Consider the following 8,291-nt stretch of genomic DNA (forward strand, 5'->3'; position numbering starts at 1 on the left):
GGTTTGGTGACAGAGCTGAGAAATCCCATACAATAGGAAATCCAAGCAAGTGAGTATCAGATGGAAACCTCCCCATCTGCATGGCTCATACATGAGTTGACCAAAAGGGATGGTCTTACCATGCAATCCTCTGCTAGGAGAGCCACCAGACAACTACAGAGTGATGGATCTGCCCAGATTCAACCGGCCTGTGCCGCCGGTTGGCTTTTGCTAGCCTGAGTGTAAGAAGTTGGGAGCGTTCCCATTCTCATGGAAAATGCCATAGAAAGAGGTTTCCTCATAGTGCAAGCCTCTTATACCTGTCTGGAAGAGGCTTCTTGCTCAAAGACTGGCTGCCTGGAGAGGAACATGCAGCCAATGCAGGATGAGGCCAGCCAGTGTCACTGCCATTCTTGTGCTCTTTTTCCACTACTGTTTACTTATTACCCACAAAATCTGAGAATCTTGGGGTACTTCATCAAACCAAATTACCACCAATCCTGTTGCTTTTGAAGACTGGCACCCAGAAAGTAGAGACTAACAGGGTTCTTTCCAATCCCAAATGAGGCATTGGAGAAGTCAGGGCTCAGCCTGGGCTTGCTGCCCCGCTGAGAGAGGTGGTGGTTCCTCCAGACAGCTACAGCCTCCAAACCCATTTTCTCCAAAACACAGGCAGAAACACTGCAGTGCATCACATGTGGACAGCAAACTGAAGGTAAACTGGAGCCTGTGCTCGACTGCCACAGCAATGCAATCTCCATTAATTCATTCACCCAAAGAAATTGAGATGCATTTACCTGCACAATCCTCCAGACTACAGTGAATGTTGGGGAGGCACCGTCACCCGTGTATTTGTACAGCACCTCACACAGTGCCTTCCCAACATCTCAGATGGCATAAAATATAAACCTACTAGCTTCATAAAAATTTACCAGCACCTCAAGCTCATAACTCTCCAGAACAAGTGCATTGCTGAAAACTAATGTCTCAACAAAGAGCCCGTGATATAAAACCAAGCTGACAACAGACCAGCAACTGCCACGCTCCCAAACACATAGCAAGCAGGCAGGTTAATGGCAAAGTGTCATTCATCAAACTTGAAGGAAAACCATCCAAAACATTCTTGGTTTTGTTCGTATAGCTTTTTGCAATGCTTATAAATGAGAAACTTGACAAGAAATGTGAATACACAGTTTCTCAAACAAAACACACACAAAAGAGTGAAATTCCCCTCCTGCTTCAAGGGAAAAGTGTCTCATTTGCTGATGCCAAATACTGATTTAAAACACTGTCAGATACAGACCACTAAAACTTCCCGTAATGAACTGTGGTTTTCAGTGTTGGTAAGAAACCTCAAAACACAACAGGAAATGAGGCAAAGGTTTTGTTTTGCTCCCTCCCCCTACCCCCAACTGTTGCTTATATAAAGGGGAAATTGTTATCATTTATTGCTAAATCCATAACTCAGAAAAAAGATCTGTTCTTCCCATTTTTGCCACCATAGCACAACCCCCTCTGTGTGTGCCTGGAAAAGCAGCAGCGAAAGGTGCAGGTCTGCACCCAGCCAGGTGTAAATGTGAGCAGAAGCTCAGCTACTCATTGCAGGTCTTTCAAATGCTGCTTTTTTGGAAAAGTATAAAAAACGTTTTTCCTCTGTAAGTTGCATCTTGCCAGCAGTGCTGCCATGGTTACCATTTGGGGCTTTTGTTTTAATGTTTTTTTGCTTTTTGACTCTGCTGAATTTGTTTTTTCTCTCTCTGCTGAAGTGTTTGATAACGCTATCTGGCTTTTCTTTCCTCAACCTGTGAAAATTCTTGCCTAGAAAAGTTTTGGAGAAGTGATTTTGTCTTGCCTTTTTTTTTCCCTGCACGTGTTTCTCAACACCTTCCTTCCCATCCCAACAGCTTAATAATAAAACTGTGGCACAAAACAAATGGGATGAAGAGCAAAGAGGAAAGAGCTTCTCAAAACCATGCAGCAGTGGGAGCAGGAGCTGGGCAACGCAGCAGGCTGCTATATCACTGCACCTGTTTCATACACTGGATAACAGCAACAATTCATAGAAGAAGTGAAAAGAGCTATTGCAAGCTCTCTAATTTCTTGCCTGAGAGTATCCATGGTTCAAAATGATGAGTAGCAGCTATTGGGACAGTACCAGTAAACAAATACTGAAAAAAAAATACCCCCAAAAGATGACCCTCATTTCTGCTTTTAACTTCTGGATGATGCATCAAAGCTTGCCTGACTTCAGTGCTCAAAACTGGTGACAATTTTCTGATTCTTTACATTTCTTCAACTCAGAATCAAGGGAGAATACAAATATCTGGGGTCACACTCCTAGTATCAGGGACTGATCACACTCATAGGCTAGGTTTACAAAACTTGAGATAAAGTACAAAATCTGCTTTCTGCAACAAATTGTGCCTAGAAACTACAGGCAAATCTGTTTTAAAATCCATGGAAATATTTGCAGACATTATTTCCCCAACTGCATTCAAATTAGCTATGAATATGAGCTATTAACTAAAGCAATATTAGCATACTTACAGCAAAGCATCTATTGGCACTATTAGTCTCTGCCTGTGTCACACTGCACGTATTCTCAAAGGACAGAAAATACACAGGACCAGCTCTTTGAAGTGAGTGGGAGTGTTGTTATCCCATGAACAGGATTAAACATAATAGACAGGGGGGAAAAATGACCTTGTTTTTGAGGACAGAGTCCAAAGAAAGCGCAGTAGAGATCCCAGGGCTGCGGCAGTTCGGTAATTCAGCCAGAAGGTGCCATAAATAAGGTCCACAGGCCAGGATACATTAAGGAGGCATGAAGACAGTTTTCCCAGGGATAGAGATGGTAATCTCTGCTCAGCTGCAAAGGGCTGCAGCTGCTGAATAATTGCTTCAATACCAGCAGTCCCAGAGTCACCTTATCAGCCTGCCCTGTCCTGCCCTTAGAGTGGGAGGTTAAGATCCAGGAACAGAGAGGATTTTAAAGGAACAAAGGAAAGATAACTAGAAGGAAGAGGAAGACCCCTGTTTTCTTCCCATTATACTTCCAGTTTGGAGAGATAAGGACATTTTTCTTTTCCTCTGAGCATTACAAAGGAAGCAGATTAGCTGTGTGGGCTACAATCTTCCTCCTGGAGCACAAGGGAGAGGGAAGCAAGGTGCTTGCGTCATCCGATTTCCTCCTTAAGGCTAACTTCCATGTCCATCCCAGTGCCCAACCACGGATGTGACATTAATGACACCAACTGTCCTAGAGGTGAGCAAAGTCTCCTCCAGGTAGAATTGACCCTAACATAGCCATTCCCTATTTCAGGTGAAAAATTATCAGTTTCTACCTCTTTTGCTTGGCTAGGAAGGGAATTTTGGCAGCAGGAAATAGCACAGGTTTATCAGCTGGGGCTCAGCAGTGCACTGATGCTGCTCTACAACTTCTAAATAGCAATGACATAATACCCAGCAATTCAGCACACAGGAGTTCATATGCATCTGTGCTGGCCTGAAAGAAAATATCTTGAGAATGATATAAATAAATAAGTAAATTAAATAAATAAATAAGTAAAAATACACCTTTTAAAACCTGTACCCAGCAGCTGTGTGACAGGGGACACATAGGTTGGAAGAGGGGACCCAGGAGCTCTGACGAAAATGTTGAATCCTTTTTTGTTTTCACGAGGGACAAATGCAGCAGTGTGGTGTGCTACCACAGCAGTACTGTGCATTGAAGGTGCCTTTCCAGCAAATCCTCCTCTCTTGGCAGCAGAACCGTATCCTGCCTCAGGACTAACAGGTTTTGGAGTGGCTGGAGACTCCTGTCTGCAGGGCACGTTGCAGGCAGCAGTGCCTGGGAGCAGGAAGCCATGTGCCCATACTCATGCCCTGGCAGAGCCACACCAAGGGACACCACCAGTGGGTGCAGCAGAAGCCCTAGAACAACATTTATCAGTGGTTATCTATGGTTACGCTTGATTTTGTCAGGCAGCACAGCACATTGATGATGTCACTTCTTAAACCACAGCTTAGCATAATTCTTGGGTGCCTTGATAAGTCTCATTGAACTCACAGGAAATTAAGCTGACGATTATCTAATCAAGAGCACAGACAGCAATAATTTTCCCTTATCTCCCCATCAGCCTAGGATCTCAAAGTAATTTACAGAATGAGTAAGTCAAGACACATAACTAATCTCCAAGGGATGATACTGTGCCCATTTTACAGGCAGGGAAACCAAGGCACACAGTTTCCAAGCAAAGGTCTGCATGGCTTCCCATTATATTGTAAATAGACTCACTGAAACCAAAGGGATGTAGATGGCCCCAAAGGTCTGCATAGAGTTACAGATGAGAGCACAGATGAGACAGGAAAAGATCTAAAATCCACCAGCTTCTCAGTGCTGTGATGGACCTGCCTCTTACAGGCACACCCAGAAAGTCTTTCCCTCTCTCTTTATGAATAGTTACATATACATGTTCCTCTGAAATTCATTCTTACACTGCACTGTTGACTTACTGGCCCTCTGCGGCAAGGGAGGGGTGATGGATTCACATTAATGTGCATCCCGGGAAGCAGGCACATCCCCAGGGGAGCAGCATGATTCATTTTTAATGATACTTCCCTGAGACTGTAGGCCCCATAAGCCAAGAATTACAAGCCTTGAAAGTCATCATCACTGACTGAGCTGTTGCTGGTGAAGGAGGGTTTCCAGCCCAAGTGGGAGTCGTTACAGCAGAGGGATCTTTTTAAACTAAGTGACAAGAATATATTAGGGGAAGGAAAATTACACTTTTCAACAGCTAAAGAAAAGAAGGAAAAAAAAAAAAAAAAGAAAAAAAATACTTCCTGACAGAAATTCTGATTCAGAAACACGACAAGAAGGCAAATAGGCAAATTGCTTCCCCTGTCTATGCTGCATGGAGCTAACCTACGCACATAGGTCAGAGGCCTAGCAAGAGCCTGAGGCTAAACTAATTATTGTGATTTGCTCGTCTTTTGTAATTAATCTAGGAAAGGCTTAAGGCTGTTAGCAGCTTTAAAGAAGTAAATCTGAAGGACCAATTAATTAAAAACAGCAGTGCTTAATGAGGACCTTTTGGTTCTCTCATGTTGATTGTTATATTTGTTGAAAGTTAAGTTTCCGCTGTCTGTCAGATCTTGTCTGGTCTTGTAAAATAGATCTTCTAACTTGGTGCTTAACCACTTGACACTGGAACAAAAGCTTTCGATTACAAAGCAATTTGTGGGGATTATAATGGAATGAGCTACACTCACGCTCCCTGATTTAACAATCAATTTGAAGCAATGTTCAGTTCAACCAAGAAGCCTTAAGAACCATGAAACCATTGCTCGGATCTCCTGGTACCTCTCCTCTAGTCTGGACTTCATGGATGTTAGTAGTGGAGATAGACTGAAGCATACAACTGAAATTCTAAGAGAAAATTTCCTATGTTGGAAACTAATGTGGATGCATTTTTTCCTTGCTCTTAGTCTTAAGTTTACAACTAAGCACCCATCTGCCTCCACGTTTTCTGTGCAAGTGTACATCCAGTGTAGACCAGGAGAATCATGGCTTTCTCTGACCCATAAGTGAAATTCAGTTGAACATCATAGAGATTAAGCTGTGGCTTTATGATTATGTTTCTGCTGTAGTCTTGAGTGTGGTCTGAAAGTTATTTTTAGGACATCCTATGCAATTGCTTTATGAGGGGAAAAACAAACAAACAAAAAGCCTTCGATGCTCTAGTTTATTTATTCTGAACAAGTAATTCACCTCAAGAACATCCTTTTTTTGTTTTTATTAAGCTGGACCTACATAACAGAGTCCTGATAGCAGAGTTCTGCCATGGGGTGGAAACCTAGACCAACAGGTTACCTAAAGACCCTGAGCATCTCACAGAGAACAGAATTATTCTCTAAGTGAGGCACCTGTCATTGGCAAAAACTGGGACCCTTCACCTATTTGCTCTTCTTGCATGAGAAGTGTGGAACTGCTTTGTGCTGGGGAAAAAATTATATATATATATATATAAAATAAAATAATGCTGGGAAAGGAGAAAGCAAGTATAAAAGGAATAAAAAGCAGATTACCAAGTTAGCCCCAGAAACAGTCTTTTGTGAACAAAAATGGACTATTTTGCCTGGCGAATCAGAGGAAACATATCCATGCTATTCTCTTTCAGACACCTTCTCTGTCATCTGTCCCCACAGCTAGCATTTTTCACATGCAGCAAATTAATTTTACATTCTCAGCAGGCATTCCTTTTAGAGACCAGCCAACTTCCTGATATTTTGTGTTCAGTTTTTATATCAGCAGATCTATTTTAAATAAAAAGCTATGTGTTTTACAAAACATGAGTGCCAGTAACACAGAGGAAGAATGTGACATTTTTCTCCCCAGGATATTTTGACTGACACATGAAAAAGTCTATAATCTTACATAGGCTCAAGCTGCTCATGTTGACATCCAAATGTTTGGTGAAAAAGAGCTTGATTGCCTTCCATGAAAGGTGTAGGCTTCTGATTTAGTCTCTCCCTCACAGGAGGGGAGAAGGAAAAAAATAATAATAATAAAAAAAAACTGACCTCATGCTCTTTCTGAAGGCATGTTATTTTATTCACCTGCCACAAATGCAGCAGGTGAATTGTGGGTGAGTTGTCTTTCCAGTGCATCACCAAGTCCTCACACAATATCTTATTTATTTTCATCACATTCTTATGCTACCAGCTGCTTATCTGAGCCTGTCCCAAAAGCCATCTCAACTCATTGTTCAGCTTGGTGGAAATACTCCCTAGTGTTTATAATTACTTGATCCTTAGCTCAAGAGCCTCTATAAAAGCTCCACAGCTGTGATCCCTCACCATCCAGAGAGATCTACCATCCTCCTGCAGAATCAGTCACCCTCTGCAGAAAGGAAACATCTGATTTGTCTGTGGAAATGAGAAAGCCTTCCCCATCCCACACAACCACTGTGCTGCCTCATCCGAGTGTTATTCAACTTCAAAATCCTCCCAGACAGCAGCATGCAGATGCAATCTTCTTGGAGCCTGGCTGTAAAATTAGTTAAGCTCCAAATGAGAGCCACATCAAAACTTTATTATTTTCTGGTATCCTTATGGTTCTGTACTTAAGTGCAAGCACTCGAACACCAAGACAAACTATCCCCTTTCTAAGGGTTTTTCCCAGACAACACAGTGGAAACTCCACGAGCTTTGAGTCATTGTTTCAGGCTGATTTTTTCAGCAGTGACTGGGAGAAATGGAGGCTGAATGGGAATTCATCCCCAACACCTGTAAGGCACAGAAACCTGCTGGACCTGGATCTAACTGAGAAGAAAACCCTAATCCATTCTGCCTCCCAGCAATGAGCAAATAACAGTGCCGCCAGTCTGAACCAGCAACTAATCTCCCGAGTGTTATGAGTGAACACAGATTTCAAACCAACCCTTGTGTATATACACATACAGCCTTTATGAGTTAGTTTTATGGCTGAGTCATATCAGCACACAAGATGGAGTTAATGCACAAAAGCAAAAAGGCTTACTTTTCAGTGCAGAGAGGTCATCTGTCTGCATTTCAGATTAGGCTTATGTGGATCTAAGTTTTTGGGCTGGGAAAGTTGGTAGTTCACTGCTGCTTTCATGGCCTTGACATGTAGGATGAGTGTTGGTGTCAGCAATGTTCACAGGCTCACCTTTCACTTCAGAGCAGCACAGAAAAATGGGAAACAAGGTGGAATGGTTTATTTCTGGTTCTTCCACACCCTCAGAAGTTTACTATGAGAGATGATGTGTGATAAAACACAGCTTTTCTGATCCACTGGGGTTAAGGTGAGAGTCACCAGGTGGGGCTTAGGCCCTGGGTTTGAAGGAGGTTAATTTCGTTTGAAGGAGGCAATTTTGGAAGGGAAAATAAATAAATAAATAAATAAAAACAGCTGAAGATGTGCAAGAGAGTTAGAAAGCCAGAGAGTCACAGGAGGGCCAGTGCTTGAAAGGACCAAGACCCCAGGCTTCAGCTCAGAGCCTCTCATGGTCACTTAGCTGTGGTTAACCCTGGATTTTTATTTAGTTTATTGTAAGAATAAAAGGGGTGGGGGGACTACAGCTCATTGAAGAACTGCAAAGAACCACAGCTAGCCTGAGGGATGAGGCTGGTAAAATCATTGGTATTATTGGTACAAGCACAGGTGGGCCTAGCTGGGCACGAACAGCCTCAGAGCTGCAAGGGCTGGGAAGGGCCAGTTGCTTGTGTTTGCTCTGGGACCTGCTTCTTGCTAAGCTCCTGGTGTGGGAATTATTTATGGACCAACT

The sequence above is a fragment of the Netta rufina genome, assembly GCF_964035555.1.
Source record: "Netta rufina genome assembly, chromosome: 17".
Taxonomy (NCBI): domain Eukaryota; kingdom Metazoa; phylum Chordata; class Aves; order Anseriformes; family Anatidae; genus Netta; species Netta rufina.